This window comes from Schistocerca nitens, chromosome 2 (assembly GCF_023898315.1).
Source record: "Schistocerca nitens isolate TAMUIC-IGC-003100 chromosome 2, iqSchNite1.1, whole genome shotgun sequence".
Taxonomy (NCBI): Eukaryota; Metazoa; Arthropoda; class Insecta; order Orthoptera; family Acrididae; genus Schistocerca; species Schistocerca nitens.
In genome coordinates, this window is record NC_064615.1 from 963,209,619 (window position 1) to 963,229,532 (window position 19,914).

General features: G+C 44.3%; 1 protein-coding gene across 8 annotated transcripts in view; it reads right to left on the reverse strand.

The window, feature by feature from the left end:
* The window catches only part of LOC126237282 (stress-activated protein kinase JNK), a 1,031,804-nt gene that overhangs the window by 509,076 nt on the left and 502,814 nt on the right, over nucleotides 1-19,914 (reverse strand). For 5 of the 8 annotated variants that reach the window (XM_049947220.1, XM_049947222.1, XM_049947221.1 and 2 more), the window contains one exon: nucleotides 11,189-11,297. The exons of the other annotated variants lie outside the window; for them this stretch is intronic. The gene's annotated coding sequence lies outside the window, so the exon portion shown is untranslated. Of the gene's footprint in view, nucleotides 1-11,188; nucleotides 11,298-19,914 lie in introns of those variants that run through there. 8 annotated transcript variants of the gene reach the window in all.

The following is a 19,914-nucleotide window of genomic DNA, read 5'->3' on the forward strand; positions in this document are numbered from 1 at the left end:
TCATACGTGGCCAGTAACCCAAAGGAAATCAACTGAACAAGCAGCATCACCAAAACCACCGAGAAAGATGTAGATCACAGAACAAGGGCTGGCGAGAAAAACTCCGAGCTATATAGCCTTTACGCCACTCATTGAGTTCGTACATAACAAAATCCGGGTGACGGCCCGATAGATAGCCATCAATTATACAATAAAAAGCCTACACATGCAGGCAAGAGATGATGTTCTGTGACAACACAGGACGTAAAGGCATGTCCAACGTGACTGATGGGTTTAACGCTTTCCATGTAAAATAACGGCATACTGAAACTCTAGTAAGAGCGTTCGGAACAGAGAACGAAACACCACTGGAGCCATGGAGGCTTTCGGACCCCAGAAGAGATCCAACCGAATCTGAGACCAAGGAACTAAGCAACGAGGAGTGATTGGGAGAGAACGTGGGGAAGATGGCAAGGAGGGGAGATGGAAGTCACGCCGCAGGGAAGCGAGGCGGAGCCCAACCGGTAAACCCGCTCGAGGGTGGGCAGCGGGACAGTGACGGCTCGAAGCCGCGAAAGTAATGGAATAGGAGGAGTTAGCAGTGGAAGAGTGGATAGCAATGGCATAGGAAACCAGGAGCTGGGACCACCGAATCGAAAGACCAGGGATCTTACTGTCAAACGGAAGACTATCGACAAACCTAGTGTAAAAGGCACCGATGGCTAAACGTAAACAATGATGGTGAACCGGATCTAAGAAAAGCAGTGTGGAAGGGGCGGCTGATCCATAAACTTGACGACCATAGTCCACACGAGACAGAACTAATGCCCGGTTAAGACAGAAGAGGGCTGAACCATCTGTGCCCCGAGAGGTGTGACCAAGGAAATTAAGGATAATGAGTTTACAAAAACAGCCAACCTTCAGATGACAGAAAGGAGGCAAGCAAGTAAGCTCGTTGTCAAAAAGAAGACTCAAGAAACGGAACTTAGGAACTGTGATCAGGTGCTAGGCATCGAGATAGAGCTCCAGACCAGGCTGAACTGTAGCACGGCGACACAAATGCGTCGGCTCCGACTCACAGGGAGAGAACTGAAAACTGTGCAAGTGTCCACGTGGAAGCGCGCCTGATGCCACACTGGAACTGTTGGTCCAGAGAGGCTATCGAATGGGAGCAAGCCCTAATACAGAAATCATCCACATACAGAGTAGGGGGTGACCAACAGTCCGACAGAGGTCGCAAGTCCATTAATATCTATGAGAAAAAGGAAACTCAATATGGAGCCCTCTGGAACGCTGTTATCCTAGGTCCGTGGAGAGCTACGAATACTGCCAACCCAGACACTAAATGACTGGTGGGACAGGAAATGGCGAATAAAAATCGGGAGGGGTCGCCAAAGACCCCACTCAAGGAGCATAAGGAGGATGTAATCGCCAAGTTGTGTCGTAGGCTTTACGAAAATTTAAGGAAACTCCGACAAGATGGTGGCACTGACAAAAGGGCTGCCGATCTGCGGTTCTAGTCAAAGCAGATGATCGATCGGAGACCGTGCATCTGGAAGCAGCACTGGTAAGCAGATGAAAGGTAGCAAGATCCAAGGATTCAATTGCGCCGACAAACCACCATCCACTCTAGTAACTTGCAGGGGACTTTGGTCTGGCTGACTGGCTAGCAATTATCAAGGGACAACAGATCCTTGTCAGGTTTAGGGACAAGAACCACAATACTCACCCTGCATTCAGAGCGGAAAACGCCTTGGAGCCAAATATGGTTAAACACATGGAGGAGATATTAGCGTTGTGGAAGACTGAGGTGTTGAAGCAACTGGTTATGAATTGAATCAGGATCAGGAGCTGACTCATGGGACGAAGAGAGGGCCAGAACAAGCTCCAATTCAGTAAGAGGTACATTGTAGGATCCCACCTGACAAGGGGTAAAACGTAAGCAGGAAGCTTCAGCCCACTGCTTCCAGAGGAAGGAGGCTGACGCTGATACCGTCACAAAAAGGGTCGCGGGGTGTTCCACAAAAACTGACAGATCTGTACAAAGGCAACCTGGGAGCGCAAGCCCTGGAATGGAAGACTACCACTGACAACCTTGAAAAGTGCAGACTGTAGGCCGCAAAAGTGTCATATGGACAGAAGAACATACAGAGGAGACAAAGCATTTCCAACACCCCTATTTGCTCTGTTTGATTAATAACAGGCTTTGGCGCAAAGACGTTTAAAGGTAATAAGATCGTCGGAGGATGTGTGCCGCTTAAAATGTTGCAAGGTGTGACGACGATTACAGGTAGTGGAGGCAATGGCTGTGCTCCACCACACAACTGATCGACGGCGAACAGGGCCTGTCAAACAGGGAACAGCAATGCTAGCAGCGTGGATTATATCAGACAGATCACGGACGAATTGATCAATACAGCCTGAGGTACAAGGTGTAAACACGATCTTGAAGGTACATAGAGATCAAACAACCTCCTGGTCATCAGAAGTGAGAAAGGAACTAGGAGAACCAACAGGAAGTAATCACTATCACAGAGATCACCCGGTAGCGACCAGTGTAAGGAAGGAAAAAAAAAAAAAAAAGGGGGGGGGGGGAAGAGAGCAGAAGCTCACTGGCAGAAAGTGTAATATGCATCATCACTAAAATGGGTAGGTGTACCATCATTAAGAAGGCACAGGTTGTGGTCCGCAAGAAATTTGCAATGTGGAGCCCCCGATTAGATGAAGAAGTACTGGCCCACAAAGTGTGATGGGCATTAAAATCACCAAAGGGAGGGGGGGCGCAAAACATGGAACCCATGAAGGGTCAGTGAGTGAGTACCAGTAAAATGAGATACCTCTAGAACCACTTGAGCTTTGGTGTAAAAGGAAATAACAGATTGTAACTCCGGAAGGTGACAATAGTATCTATTACATCTGCACTGAGTAAGTACAGAGAGGGTATCCAAATGGGCTGGAGCCAATCACCCAACCGGGTCACCATCTGTCAACAACAAGAACGAGGTGGCATCCATAAACAAGAGGTCAGACTCAGTTTGTGAGGTGGGTGATGCCACCTTCGTGAGCACCGGGAAGGGGGGGGGGGGGAACTTATGTTTCTTCTTCTTATTCTTCTCCTCCTCCTCGTCCTCCTCCTCCTCTTTCATAGGTTGGGGATTGCAGGGCAAAGAGGAAGAGCAGGTTCCTGCAACATCCGGAAGCCCAAGAACGACCTTACGGTGCATAGACTGTGTGTCCCATGGCCAAGTTGCGGTAGCAGATTTATACCCTGAGAGACGCCAGGAGTAAAAGTCCCAGGAGGGAGCTCCCTTACTGGTGGGCGCCGAAGAATAGGGACACTTCATCGGCTCAGGAGGGAGAGTGGTACCCGGAGAAGAGGGCATGGGAACTGCAGGGGAGGGGAAGAGGAGAGGGGGATTGGACTGGGGTAAGGTGCGGAGGAAATGGAGATAACAAAGGCAGAAGTAGATGTCATTGACACAGGGTGAAGTTGGTCATATTTCTACTGAATTTCAGTGTATGATAAACGATCAAGGGAGTTATACTCCTGCATCGTCATTTCTTTCTTATAAGCTGGGCCAACCACTGAGTGGAACGCAAGGACTCCTCCCAGGTCATAGCCAAGGATGGGAAGACCACAGGGTCATAAGAAGCAGCATTCAATAATCCGCTACCAACAGAAGAGACGACCATAGGAGAATGGCCAGTTTTTTGGAGCTTGATTTTTTTCATACGAAACATCTGACCTGATACCACCCACTCCGATCAGGGGCTCCTCCCATGGTTGCTAGCCAGCCACAGCAAGGGACATCTGGCACGGCAGTCGTTGCTGGGAAGTGCAACGCTCCAGAATGACAAGCCACCACTCCTATACATACATGGGGGGGGGGGGGGGGCAACAGCTCAGGTACCAGAAGCGTAATTCTCGTGTTGTCAGGGGGCTCAGCCAGGTAAGTATGAAACAGCCCCACCACATGGACTGGCTATACATACTAGTGACCTATTGGGACAGAGGGGGGGGGGGGAGGGGGGGGCCACGGTGGGCAACGACGAGGGAAAGAAAGGGGAGAGAGGTATTCACAACATAGATGCTAAGGAAAGATTTATTCCCCAAACGACTCCTATGATGGAGAGAGAAAATTTGGAAGTGGAGGTCAAACCCAAAAGGGGGACCAAAAGCGCCAAAAACGATGGATGAAAAAGGAAAGGCAAGGGGAACAAAACCGCAAGGAATACAGGAAACCAGCTGGACAGCCAAGTCGACATAAGTAAGAACACAGAGAGGGGAAGGAGGGGGAGAAATGAGGGTAGGAAGGGAGGAGAACGGGGAAGGAAATACAGCCTGGGAAGGAAAAATGGACTACAATAGCTGGAGGCCCCTTGTGTGCCACGCAAAAATCACGAAATATCCGTGAGCCCTTTTTTTTTTGGGGGGGGGGGGGGAGAACTGCTGAGAAAATAAGCAAACGTGTTGGCCAGTGGGCAAGCTTCTGTCACTGACTTGATCATGTGTTCGATTCAAAAACATTGCTATCCACGAAGATCGCCGCTATCCGAAGGAAAGTTGGGGTTTCCCTTTTCGTCGAGGATGAGGCCATCACTCACAGAAGGCAAGCTCGAACTGTACAACTTAGGGGGATGGTGAGCAGTTGTGCCCTTTTCGCAGGCTTCATTCCGGTATTTGCCTGAATTGATTTTGGGAACTCACGGGAAAAATGAACGCGCCATGTTTGGAACTCAAGTCGCTACTTTCACTGAATCGAACTGCGCCATGATTCATCACATTCAACTATCTAGAGAACCTTTTACAATACATGGCAGGGATGGTACAGCAGACAGTAATATACGATGAAGAAACAATCTTGGTTGTAGGTATTTATTAATTATTTATTTACCAATGACGCCTATAGCCTGACTCACGCATCTACAGATGGGCTGAATATTAGATGGTGTTAGGTACATGGAAGACGGAGCGTACAGAACGTAGATAGCCCTTGTATCTAACACCATTTAATATTCAGCCCTTCTGAAGATGCCTGAATCCGGTGAAAAGCGTCATTGGTTACAACCCTGTAACCAAGAGTGACAGTTTCTTCATCACATTTCAAAACACTGCCGCAGCATTGGAATTTCAGCCCTTTAGTGAGGCCCTGTAAGAGGGTTGCACGTTTCTACGTTGCAGATATACAATCACGGGTGTAAAATTTTATGAGATTATGCCAGTAGACGGGACTATGAGACGCCTTTGCATGTTGATGTTTCAACATTCCTGTGCCGATCATGAAATGCTCACAAATGGAATCAAATAACGTAAATTTTCGTTAAGTCGGTCGACAATGCTCTAGGTAGGGGGAGGACGAGATCAGCGTATCTCCAATGAAATAAAGTGTTTATTTAAAACACAGATTTTTCCAACACACGACGGGATATCAGAAAGTTTGCAGACTAGGTCCGTAACACACTAACGGATGAAACTCACATGAAGATCGTCGGAAAACAATCCACAACATTGCTTCCACTGCCGGTGTGTTATACGGAACAGTGCAGGCAATCCTCACACACGATTTCAACATGACTCCGTCAGCGTCCCGTGGATGATCCATCCTTCCTGTCGAAGATCATTTTGGGTGACGAAACATGGATGCATTGGTACGACCTTCAGGGAAAGCAACTGCCTTACAGTGTAATAGCCCGTCATCTCCACGACTGAAAAAGTGGAGGTAGGTCTGCAGCGTGGCCACGTGCGTGCTCATCGTCTTTTCGACATTCGTGGCACTGTGCATCCCGAATTCTTCGTGATCTTCCCAAAGGTCGCTGTTTTGCCACTAATTGAGGAAACCCATCGCGAATCTTATTAGGTGCTTGATATGCTTCGGGAAAAAAATCCACGATGTATTTAAGCAGTGGTAAAGACGATGTATTACTGTACATGGTGGCTATTTTCGAGGTGATAGTGTGTAAACTATATACCTCGTATTTAATGATGCTGTGGAAGCAAGCATAAAAAACTGGTTAAACTACACTTCATACGCTTACAATAAGTTAAACTTTTGACACTTCAAATATTTGTTACGATTTGGTTTGATTGCAGATTACATGTGCTAACGTGCTTTATAAATCTTTAATATGGTCCTAAGTGCTATTTTAAATATTCATGGAACAGTATCTCATGGTATTACAGAACTACTTGAAAGTGACTTGTACGACGAAAGCGTTCGTGAAATAAACTAGACATAATAAACCTTACCAGTCATTTGGCGAGAATGTTAGCAGTTCATAAAAATAATGCAACTGCAGTGACCACCAAAGTGGAAACAATTACTTGTGTTCAGAGAGCGTCCGGACTATCTGATACACAGTTTTCGGTAATTCTTTTTACTCAGTAATATACGATTGACCAAGACACGTGAATAAATTCGACAGGCAAGTTGACTATTTGTAGGATCGTTCCCTTCCAGCATTTATTTTCCAGTTACTAGGTCAGCTACATAGTCTGCTTGAAGATCAGGCTCACCGAGCCTCTCCTCGGCCACTTTCGTATGGTCTTCCCTACACGCATTACAGTTCGCCTCACTTTTCCTTCACTCCTCCCTGTAAGTACACAAATGTCAAGTAGTTAATACAGTGTTTCTTCATTTAGATGTATATTTCGCAAACCATTATTATTTCACCCCTTCACTGTTCCTTTCGCGAGCTCTGTGTAGGAAGTACGACTGCTTGTAAGCCTCCGTTTGAGGTCCGAGTTCCCCGTCGTAGTTGTATAACGAGACGTATGAGGGAGCAAAAATATGTTGCTTGACAGAATCGTATGCTCTACGAATACGAACAGTATTCCCGTCCCTTGATACGAATCACTTCTGTAACTGTTCAAAATGGCTAGGAGCACTATGAGACTTAACTTCTGAGGTCATCAGTCCCCTAGAACTTAGAACCACTTAAACCTAACTAACCTAAGGACATCACACACATCCATGCCCGAGGCAGAATTCGAACCTGCGACCGTAACTCTGTAACTGTGTCTGTATCTCAGTTTCATAAGCTTCTCCATAGCGGTCGATTGCCCTTTCGAATAATTGTTTTGTACACAACTTCTTTCATGGATGAATTACATTTCCAGAAGATTCTTCCATTTAGTCTCAGCCTCACTCTGTTTTTCACAATGGGCGAAGAGTTAGTCAACCCCAGGAGACATCACTACAATACCGTGCAACACCGCCTGTAGTCTAATGTCAGCAAGTTTCTTGACGTATGCCACACCCAATTGAAACCATCCACTGATAAAATCCCGTATAGCTACCAAATTGCGGGATGTTGATTGCTAAAATACGTTTCAACTGCTGTTCCAAAAACTACCAGAATTTTTCTATAGGTTGAACGAGTGTTCCTCAAACGTATGTCGGCAACCCTGTGAACACTTCTTGGAAAAACGAAATATTCACGGCATGCTCATCACGAAGATGAACAAGAAGAAGCTATACTTTATTACCGGGATTGTTGAAGTAAACGTCCTGGTTGGTATTCGCAGTGACAAAGAGTGAGTAGGTGTAACTCACACGGTATGAAAAACAACACTTTGTCGCTGCCAGCATTAACTACATTCTCCACACACTGCGTGTTAAACGCCTAATTGGACAGTCGGTGCCTTGAATCATTTATGAAGAGGCAAAATCTCGTCTTTAGGGACCACACTACATATTTCCTGTCAGCTTCTGTATAGTTTCCGTGGTGTTTGTCCCGCTGAACACGTGCAGATTTCTCTACCACTGTGAGCAACAGCCTTTTGCAAGGTACCCGACTCCAAGTGCCCATTACACGCAGTTCCCTTCGTAACGTTCGCTCAGGGACTGATTGACTAGGACCTGCATTGATTGACAGAACCAATTCCTGCCGCTCTGAAAACGATGGTCACGGACTCAAAGTCTACCACTCGTCTCTGCACCCAGTCGGTTAGGATCTGTTTACACGAACTGTTCTTCCGCCGTGCTAGATAGCTGCGAATGGTACACCATTACTTGTAGTCATGTTGCTCAGTTTTCGTAGGGATACCAAAAAATCGGGGGCAACTTCATTCGCGGTCTGGACATGGGCACATCCAAACACGATGGCTCCTTTCTAACATTATGTAAGGCAAGTGGTCCTTATATCGTCCCCGCTCCTTATTTCGTCCCCCTAGGAATTTCCGTTTACCACAGTTGGTAACAAATGATTAGCTGCGTGTACATGCGTGACCTCTTGTCCACTGTATCGTTGAGAATGTTTGTTGTGTGGAGCACGTGTAGCCTCTGTGTACGAAACAATTCATTTTTTATGCTGAAGTGAGTGAGTGTAGCAGCCGCATTAACAGCCTGCAATTCCTAGTGTGAGCACTGATTTGCGTTCAAATATTGACCTTGTGTCGTGTGTTGTAGTTTTGGTATGTAATAGTTGCCGTCGAGAGTTTGCAATGTTGCTGTAGCGACCAATATAATAAATCTGGAGGTCCTCGTAATTTCGTCCGCCGTGCTGATCCTATTTCCGTCTCGGGGACGAAATTTGGACCTATTATTAAATACTGATTTTATTTGCTGTTTGCAAAGGTTACTTTACTTTTTTGATATGGGAAAACGAAAGAGGAAAGAAATGCTTAGTTTGTAATCACGGGACATGCTGTTTATCTACAGAAACATATAAATTCATATGGTACACATCTTTGGGAGGCTGAGAAAACTTGAAAAGATACTTCATTCATGATATTCAAGGAAACTGCCTAGTAATGCTAGAGAAAATTTACTTCTAAATTAGCAGTAGTTAACAGAATTTTTATGGGGGACGAAATTACGAACACCTTTTCGTATTTCTGTTTTTGCGATGTTAAGGTTTACATCAAATATATGCTATAATACATCACTACAATTTAAGTTGCCTTCAAGTGGAAAATAAATTCAGTAATATGTTAAAATTTGTAGACTTCTCCGTATCCTTCCAGGACTTATACGGGTCCTAAAGCACTACGGTAACGAAATTTGAATCAACAACCTTATCGTCTCCGCGCCGAACCACCTTAAGGTACTGATTCGCTACGACGATCTGGTAGCAGTTATAAACCATATTCAGCGTTCCAAAGCGACCAGCGTGCTCCATCAAGTCTCGTGTGCGCGTTCCTCTTTACGGTAAACAGGTAGATTACTCCCAGATATTTTACTACTGTTGATGGTTGGTTGGTTTGGGGGTGGAGGGGACCAAACAACGAGGTCATCGGTCCCATCGGGTTAGGGAAGGATGGTGAAGAAAATCGGCCGTGCCCTTTCAAAGGAACCATCCCGGCATTTGCGTGAAGTGATTCGGGGAAATCACAGAGAACCTAATCAGGAGGGCCGGGCGTGGATTAGAGCCGTCGTCCCAAATGCGAATCCAATGTGCTAACCACTGCGCCACCTCGCTCGGTGTTGTTGATGTTTGAACACTGTAGTCTTCGTGTATTTTATTGCAATTTTCCTATATACGTAGGAACTTCAGAAGTCAAGTTACACAAGTCGTCCCACGGTAAGACCACTGCGCAACGATAGTGTGTTTCGGGTTTCCTGCGGACACAGTTCTGCTGCGGCTTACATGGCAGGTGCATCACAGTGTACGAGTCAAGTGGCGCGCCAAGTGGAAATGTCCTCCAATGTTGAAGTATACGGGACAGTGCGATTCTTGCACATCCAAATTGCACACACATTCACCATGAAATTCTAGCTGTTTATGGAGCAAATGCAATGTCGCGTCCAGCTGCAGTGAAATGGTGCCAACATTTATAAAGGCCGGACAGACGTAGGCGATGCAGATACGGACATCGATCACAAAAAAATGGCTCTGAGCACTATGGGACTCAACTGCGGAGGTCATTAGTCCCCTAGAACTTAGAACTAGTTAAACCTAACTAACCTAAGGACATCACACACATCCATGCCCGAGGCAGGATTCGAACCTGCGACCGTAGCGGTCTTGCGGTTCCAGACTGCAGCGCCTTTAACCGCACGGCCACTTCGGCCGGCTCATCGATCACAGACGACAATATCCAGACTATTGAGAAACTGATTTGCAGCAATCGCAGAATGACTATCGCAGACACTTGATGGGGATATGAGTAAGCAGTGTGCCCATTCCATCGTCCGGGATCGTCTAGTGTCGACAATTGTGCTTTCACTGGGTGCCACGAGCACTATCACATCGACACAAAGCCTCGCAAGGTTTTGGCGTCTGTGGACTTCCTTGTCGATTACGTCGTGGTAGAGAATGACGTCCTAAGTCGCATCATTACGTGCGATGAGACATGGGTTCATTATTTCACATCTGCAACGACGAACATTTCTCGCCCACGTGGAATGAATGCAAAGTTGCGTCGTCTGCAGGAACGTCACGCCACAGCTTTCTTCGACTATGGGGGATTTGTGTACACACCGTTTATGTCAAAGGGAACAACTTTTAATGCTGCAAAGGCATTGTTCTCCTGCACAACAATACCCCACAAGCTAAAAGAACATCTGGGGGGGGGGGGAAATTTCCCAAAGATGAAGGCATTCATATAGCGGTTCTCGAATGGCACCATGACCAAGAAGCAGATTTCTAGCGTCGAGGAACCGAACGATTGGTAGACAGTTCCGAGGTTTACATAAAATTAAAAACTGATTAATAATTGTCGCGTATCTGTGTCACTCTGGAGTGTAGAGCATCATTTAAAAGAAGTTACTTGGCCTGTGTTAAAAGTTTTTAAGTTAATTTTTGAAGACCTCACTTGTGTGTGTGTGTGTGTGTGTGTGTGTGTGTGTGTGTGTGTGTGTGTGTGTGTGTAAATCAGTTTGGCTGAATTTGTTGAAGGCAGGGTGAACAATGGAAGAAATTTCAATGACAACGATAAAATAATTACTAATAGAGCATTATTTTAGAGCTGTCTTCAATGTATATGAACGGTTTAATTTGTATCTATTGTTGTATCTTTATTCTGTATCTATTGTTTATTATGTGGCAAATTCTCAGTTTTTTAACATCCAATCTATACGAGTATACGTTCTTAACAAGTTTAATTTGGCTGGGAATATATTTCAGAGCACCGATGAGGAATTGATACTTCCTATCATCGTAAATAAATCTTATTATTAGCCTTAAATGTGATTTAACAAGTGTTACAAGATAGGACTCAATAAATGCGATTTACCGTTTCGGTTATGGTATGGGAGAAATTACTTACGTCGCAGCGCACTGTACATGAACCACGCCAAAATCAAGGCCTCTTCTCAGACTTATGGCTGCTTCTTAGAATGGTTGAACAATCTGTTGTGTTCTGACGAGGAACGTACCTGAAACAGAAGAAATGATTATAAATTTTGAGCATTTCGATGCCTGTACTGTAAATGTCTTCAATACGTGTAGTTCATAATACGAAACAGCAGTCTCATCTAACAGGAGCAATCTACAAGAAGTGGTCAAAACCAATGAAAAGACGATACGAGTGACAGCACGATAGACAACAGTTGTAATATTCACGCAAACAGCTAGTTGAAGTGCACCAAAACATAGATACCCCCTTGGTACAGGCGTCGAAATGATACAAGTTAATTTTGCCTCTCTCTATTTCGTCTCGTTAACAGCGACATCTATCTGTAAGAAACACCGGAATCTAGTCAAAAAGCTGGTTCGATATGCTGAAACTCGCGTTTTGTTAACAGTGCAGGATTGTTTTAAATGTGTTCATAAAGTGAAGTAACATGGGATCAACCTCGGCGTGGTTATCTGCAATCCTCCGAATTCGAAAGGACGACGCCTCACGTCCTCGTCCGGCCATCCACATTCAGAATTTTTCTGATTTCCCTACATCGCTTCAGAAGCATGCCGGTATGGCTCACTTGAAAAGCAATAGCTCGATTTATAACCCCCGTTCGTCCTCAGCTCGAGCTTGTGGTTCATCCATAATGGCATTATTATCGGCGTGAGTTCAAAACTTTACCTTTCTTCATTCTTCCTTCAACGGAGTATGCATCAAATGCAGAAACACATCGAGCTGTTCGACAAGATCTCGTTTGATTCCTATGCAGGTTGTAGTCGTTCTCCAAAAACCGTGAGTTCTTAATGTGTTGCGGAAAGTGTGAGATAATTCGTGGAAACCGACTATTCAAGAATGCTTTTTGGTGAGTCTCCACAAATTAACAAAAAATGTTTTGCATTCTCTTGTCACAAATCGCTTAAATTTTGGCAAATTGCGTTCCCACTGGAGTTCGAAAATACGGATGTCCACGAAACGAAGCGACTTGGCAGTGCTTTGACATTTCTTTCCCGATACAATGATCCCGGACATGAATTCTTAAACAGAATCGTGACCGGCGATGAAACTTGGTTTTGCCATGTCATTCCAGAATGAAAACAACAGTAGATGGAGTTGAGGCACTCACGATCCCACAAAAAATCAAAAATTCAAAACAGTGCTGTCATCACGAAAAATCATGTGCACTGTATTCTGGTACAGACAGAGCAATTTCTTATTAAAATTATGAACAGCCGACCAGTTGCAATGGATAAAGAATTCTTTACCTAGGTTTCGACAAATATAAATTTGTCTTCTTCACAAGGTGGCAATTTTACATTAGTAAGGACCATCGCCGTTTTTACAAATGTCGGCATAGATCCATTTGTCAAAATGAAATATAGCCCTATTATTAGGGTTTGTCACGTAAATATAAATCAGCACATGGATCTCGCAGAGCTCTGGTACATTAATCCTTACTAATGTAAAATTGCCACCTTCTGAAGAAGACAAATTTATATTTGTCGAAACCTAAGTAAAGAATTCTTTATCCATTGCAACTGGTCGGCTGTTTATAATTTTATTACGTGGAACCGTTGCTGTTGTGCAGCTATGTTTAAAATAATGAATTTACTTATTGCTTATTTTCTCACAAGTGAACCCGTGAACGCGGTATGATACTGTTAAACACTGAGGTAACTTGGGGGCGCAATTCAAAATAAAAGGCATGGAATGCTCACTCAAGACACCGTATTGCTTCATTACAACGAAAACCATCATTCTGTTGGTGTCTCTCAAACCCTTATTCTCAATTCGGTTGGAAGCAATTAGATCACTCGCCGTACAGCCATCATCTCGTACTTTCTGACTACCACTTTTTCTTGAACTTGATTTTGGGGGAAGGCAGTGGCTGTCTTCATTCGCGGCACCTTTCTATGAAGGGGGCACAGAGAAGCTGGTTTCCCAATATAACAAATGTTTGAACAATAGGGGTGACTACGCAGAAAAATAGTTTAAGAAATTTATTTCCTGCAAAAACAAATTTTGGTTTAAAAATGATTTTATGAGTTGTTTCAAAAACTGTACTTACTTTCCGGACATGCTTCGTATAATGTTATTAATTAATGCTATCGCCACTTGATAATACCTCGTCAGACGAGATAATATATTCCCGCCGGCTAGAACCTTTTCATTGTTTGTACTGGTAAGGACGCGACGTATGGAACTAGCTATCATGATGAGAAAATAACATCTTAAAATGTGTCGGAGTTTGCTCGCCATTTTCTAGGAAAGGGTTATTGTATTTACCTTGACGACTGGTACAATAGTCTATGTCTGGTTGGCAAAATAACGAGTAAGAACATCGCCGTTGTCGACACAAATCGGAAAATCTGAAAGGACTCCACAATAAATGAAAAGCTGGAGGAGGGACGAATACGGAAAGCCGTAGAAAAACAAGCAAATGATGTCGAAATGACAGCACAAGCGACACCTCGCGATGTTCAGCATATTACGTGACGGTACATTCCAACATTGTAAATGTAAATATTGGCAGTTCGTAAAAGCCAAGTGTAATCACAGAATTCAATAGAAATATGGGAGGTGTCAACAGTCCCAGTTACAAAGCCACCAACTCTCCATCGGACATTGCATGCTTCAAGGCATAAGGCCTGTACAATAAAAAACGACGTCGAAGTAAGCAGATTGGAGTTAATGGTCATTATAGGGAAACAACTGGCCGGATCGACTCAACAACATGGGTCAACTCGAAAACCAAAAATGATTAGTCCGTAGGTCAAGCGTTTTCCAGAATTTTTTCCAAGCACAACGTAGAAAAGACTAGCAAGGACTTTGGAGTTGCATGAGAAAAGGCCTCCGAAAAGGAGACATCTTATTGATTTGCAGAACCATGTTTCAAAATGTTTCACACAAAAATGACCTGTAATTATGCGAAAATAAAATTTTAGTCTCTTATTTGATACATTATATTCGGTACTAATCCGCTTTAGTTTTGATCCAGTCTAAAATCAACAAATAAATTCTTTAATGAGTGGCAAGGCACAGACAGCGCTAGAGGTAATTACCCACTGAGACACAGGAGCGCGCACGAAAAATATCTTATTAAAGGATTAATTGAAGTGAATAAATTACATGTTCACGCGTGGAACTTTAAGAGCAATGTTTCTTGCCTCTGAACTGTTTTCCTGTTTTTGTTTTTATGGAGGTTACAGGCGGGAGTTGCAGGATCCATCTGGAGGCCCCAAAGCTAAGCTCGCGCCCCTTAACTAGAATTGGCTCTTAACGGACTGGCCCTCTTTGATTTTCTTTGATAATGACGAGATTTTAAGGTCAACGGCCAGACATTATTTCCTGAAGCTGTAAGATTCGCCTCTCAAAACAACACGAAGAAATCACATTCAAAGACTTCCGAGCGCTGTTAAATATAAAATAATCCGAGCATTTTGACACAGCCGCCCATAGCTGAGTGCGTGAAAGTCTTGCAATCACGAAATCTCTGGATCGGTTCTCGCTAGAAGATCTTTTTCTACTTTTCTTTGAATTCTATATCCGTTATTAACTAAAATTTTAACGAATACTGGATCATATTTGGCAATACAAATAACAGTGTTTGTTTTTAACTACTAATCGCATCTACATGAAATTATAATTTGCTTAAAACTACGAACATCAAATACAAACATACTTTATTTCCAGGGATTCAATAGCATTACTGGTACATGTAATTCTATTTATATATATAATTTTTAAATTTTTAAGTTTCATTTAATTTTAATTTATTTTTATGTGATTCGTAATTCAAAATGAAAATAAGTTAATGGTTCATCAATTATTCATTTTTAATTAATTATTCATTAATTATCAATATTTCCACTGCATTTTCAGTATATGTTTCGACTGAAAGTGAAAAAATGCTGTTACCCAGATAATCGAATCACGGAATTCGCCATTACAAAAGACATACACTACGCAATAAGCTCCCGGCGGCTCTGTTAAACCGCTAGAAATCTTTTATACACTGAAGCGCCAAATAAAATGGTATAGCATGCGTATTCAAATACAGAGATATGTAAACAGGCAGAATAAGGCGAAGCGTTCGGCAACGCCTATATAAGACGACAATTGTCTGGCGCAGTTGTTAGATCGGTTACTGCTCCTACAATGGTTATCAACATTTGAGTGAGTTTGAACGTATTGTTATAGTCGCCGCACGAGCGATGGGGCACAGCATCTTCAAGGTAGCGATGAAGTGGGGATTTTCGCGTACGACCATTTCATTAGTGCACCGTGAGTATCAGGAATTCGGCAAAACATCAAATCTCGATCATCGCTGCGGCCGGAAAAACATCTTGCACTAACGGGACCAACGACGACTGAAGAGAATCGTTCAGCGTGACCCAGTGCAACCCTTTCGAAAATTTCTGCAGCTTTCAATGCTGGGACGTCAACAAGTGTTAGCGTGCGAACCATTCAACAAAACACCATCGATACGGACTTTCAAAGCCGAAGGCCCACTCTTGTAGTATTGCTAACTGCATTACACAAAGCTTTACTCCTTGTCTGGATTCGTCAACACTGACACTGGACAGTTGACGGCAGGAACATGTTGCCTGATCGGACGTGTACGGGTATGGAGACAACCTCATGAATCCATGGACCCTGCACGAAGCGACTGTCCAACCTTGTGAAGGCTCCACTGATACGTCTAGATACGACTCTGACATGTCACTATCGGCCGGCCGCGGTGTTCTAGTGGTTCTAGGCGCTCAGTACGGAACCGCGCGACTGCTACGGCCGCAGGTTCGAATCCTGCCTCGGGCATGGATGTGTGTGATGTCCTTAGGTTAGTTAGGTTTAAGTAGTTCTAAGTTCTAGGGGACTGATGACCACAGATGTTAAGCCCCATAGTGCTCAGAGCCATTTGAACCATGTCACTATCCAAGATGATATTCCACGCGGGTGTAAAATGGTTCAAATGGCTCTGAGCACTAAACTTTTCAGGTCATTAGTCACTTAGAACTAGTTAAACCTAACTAACCTAAGGACACCACACACATCCATGCCCGAGGCAACGATGTACAACCTATCATATGATATCTAATTGTGGTAGTAGTTCACGGCAAAGTATGCGGATGAGTGCTTGTAAGGTGCGAAATTATAGCCACCTTACAACACGTACGTAAGTGTTCGTGGACGAGACGTTGGTCGAGTTATAGCAACACTTTCAACGTGACTCCCTGATTTCATTGCAACAGCTTACAGTTTTTGCAGTAGTATATTTTGTTCTTTGTTTCAAGTCTTCGTTTCACTTGTTCGGAGAATTGTGCTACTGAATAGAGCGATCATCAAGTAAGAATGATCATACGGGTTTACGAAGAAGTGATAAGGATTACATAGTTTTTATCTTCCGTGGAAGACTACTGTAAATTTTAATCACTCCATACCGTCCAATATACCACGCCACGCCACGCCACACAGAAACAGGTTCATTATTGTCTCAGCAATGCTATACCGATTCTGATGTCATGTGTTTGTTACTAGTTTCTAACTGCCGGCCCTGTTATTAAACTAGCACAGCCCACTTTTCCCCATTTTCTGTAATAACGGAACACTTCGAAGCAATGGAAATTTTATGAATAGACGTTAATCGCCCCTAAAAATGTTTTATTTAAAAACCATAATGTTTATCTCTGCTAATATGGCAAATTGATATGCCGGTTTTCATACCCGGTTATTAGTAAGAATTGAAAAAAACGTGTTATAACAGAGACCCAATAAATATCGAAACATATCGATTACTTAGAACTAAAATACCGGTATCGGTTTCAACCCGTCGGTTTTTCCCATCCCTATCGTAAACAGTCCTGACTGAAGTACGAGGGTAAGTCAATTATTATCTGCAAAGTAGTTATAAAATTTCATTGTAATCAAATACGAAAATTACGATAACATCATTTTTCGCCATAGTCTCCTTGCGTTTCAACGCACTTGGTTCATCGATGTACAAGCTTCCTGACGCCCTCATAAAAGATGGTTCTCGGTTGAGCTGCGAGCCAGGAATGCAGAGCTTCTTTCACTGCTTCGTCTGAGGCAAATCGACGGCCCCTTAATGCCTGTTTGAGTGGACCAAACAAGTGATAGTCAGAAGGAGCAAGATCGGGACTATATGGAGGACAATCCAGTACTTCGAATTTGAGGTTCTGGAGCGTTTCAGCTGTGTGGGCAGCAGTATGCGGACGGGCATTGTCGTGCAACAAACAACACAACGCCTTGTGACAGCAATCCTCGGCGTTTGCTTCTTGTCTGCGTGTGCAGAAGCAATACTCAGTTAATCCACGGAAACGTTAAACATTCTTGGTTTCAATTACTTCCCAACTTACATAAATGAGGTGTCCGGGAAGACTTAGGGATCCTCCCGTTTTTATCAGATGAACACGGTCATTTCTACGAGGGGCGTTCAATAAATAACGCAAAACATTTTTTTTAATTCTGAAACAAGGTTGGTTTTATTCAGGACTCCGATATACAATATTATTCCCCGGTCTTCTGGCTACAAAACCCTATTTTCCCCTATAATGTCTGTTCAATGTGATGCACTTAACGCCCCCTTTACTGGCCGGTTTGTCTGCCCTCATCGTACTTCGGGGCCAACGGCTTGCTACATCAATAACCTCTGTATCATCTAGGTACTGCTGCTCGTGAAGTACATCCTCCATATAGCCAAGCAGATGGGGTCGGAAGGTGCTAGATCCGGGCTGTAGGGTGGATGAGGAAGAACAGTCCAATGAAGTTTTATGAGGTCCTCTTCGGTGCGCCGACTTATGTGAGGCCTTGCGTTGTCATGCAAAAGGAGAAGTTCATTTGCATTTTTGTGGGACGCTTAAGTTTGTTTTTTTTTTTTTTTTTTTTTTTTAGTTTCCTAAGGGTAGCACAATCCATTTCAGAGTTGATCGTTGTACCATGAGTGAGGACGATTCTGTCAGCGCTGCCGTCAGGACACCCAGTTACACCGTGAGGTGTTTCTTTGAGATCCGTCGTTCACCTCGAATGAGTGTGTCCGCACATTCCTACATTCCAGGAGTCACAGCTGTGTGCGGCCGGCCAGCACGCAGGAGATCTGACAGGTTTGCGTGACCTAGTTGCGCTGATGACGGACGCCTCGCGCAACGACTCACCGTGGTTTTGTTCACTGCCCAGTCTCCGCAGATATTCTATAACCGTCTATCAATATTTCCGATGCTCTGGTACTCCACCCCCCACCCCACCCCCCCAAAAAAAGCAGCTCGATGACAGCTCCCTGCTTAACGCACCTCCGTTACAGACGCCATTCCGAAGGCTACGTATAGCGCCGCTATCAAACGTAAATTCATGAAACTATATAGGGGCTGAAGTGGGAATATATACCGCATTTTCTCAACAGAAACTGGTCTAGGAAAGAAATGTGCTGCATTACTTATTGAACATCTCTCATTGTTAGATTAATATCCGAGGGACCCTGTGTAGTCACAACGTGAACTTCCTTTTATGGTTCGCTAAAAGACCGACAACCAGCGGAACACATCGACTAGTAGCGAACGGGAATCGAACAAGGCTGAATCCAGTTCGCTCCCGTTTGTCTCCATTTTATACCAGAAATAATACTGCTCTCGTGTAAACCAAGCTTAAGACGGGAGTCTGAGAGGCGCGTGTGGGTGCTCGCCCTTTTTTTTTTTAAAATCTAGCCGCTGCGCTCCTGTCCTGTCCTCTCGTCTCGTTAGGAGAGAGGCGTGCTGGGATAGGTTCGGCGCGGCGCGGCGCCACGCGGCAGCTGGCGGACAGCGCCGGCGTCGTCGTCGTCGCCGGTGGTGTCGTCGGCACGCGGCGTCGCGGAATGCCGGGTGGGCCGTGTGGCTGCGCGCCCCGCGCTTACTCGAGCGGCGCCGGCGAATTAGAGGGCCGCAAATAGCTCGGGTTCGAGTCCTGCGCCCGGGGGTCACGCCCCTCCCAGCCCCTACCCCCGCCACGCCGCGCCGTCTGGCCCACTTCGCCCGCCACTGGCAGCCGGACGCGGGCGTCGTTATAGTGTGTTGGCCGTAAACTATACGAGCTCGCGGCCCGGCTGTCCTGCGATTATCGAGTATTGCATTTTTGTGTACTTCTCGTCTAGTGGTTGTCAAAACTTTTTGCTCAAGAGCCAAAATGGACATTGTGGGACGGCGCCACGGTCCGCTTTGTGTACCGAACTCATTATTAATTGGTAACTTATATCAACTAATTCGTTATGAGCCCGCCAATAGACTAGTTATGCCCAGAAATTAATATGCGGACCCCGTGAAGATGCGGCGCAAAGGTCAGGAAAAAAAAGAACTGTAGAATTAAAATGAAATTAAACATCTGTATTTTCATCAAACTTGTTTTCAAAATATTTCATCCTGTTGTGATTCCATAATCAGTTTTTGAAGCTGGATTTTAAAAAACCTAGCGAAATTTTACAGGGTAATGTAAATGCCAATGCAAAGAGACGCATCGTAAAACTGTCAACAGACATACTGGTGGTCGTGTTGTTGCACTATCCTACAATAAATAACCTGATTTTCATCAGTTGTTCCTTCCCTGAAAAAATTTTGCTGAAAAACACTTCACATACCTATCATTACTTGTGGTTTGACGCAGAAAGA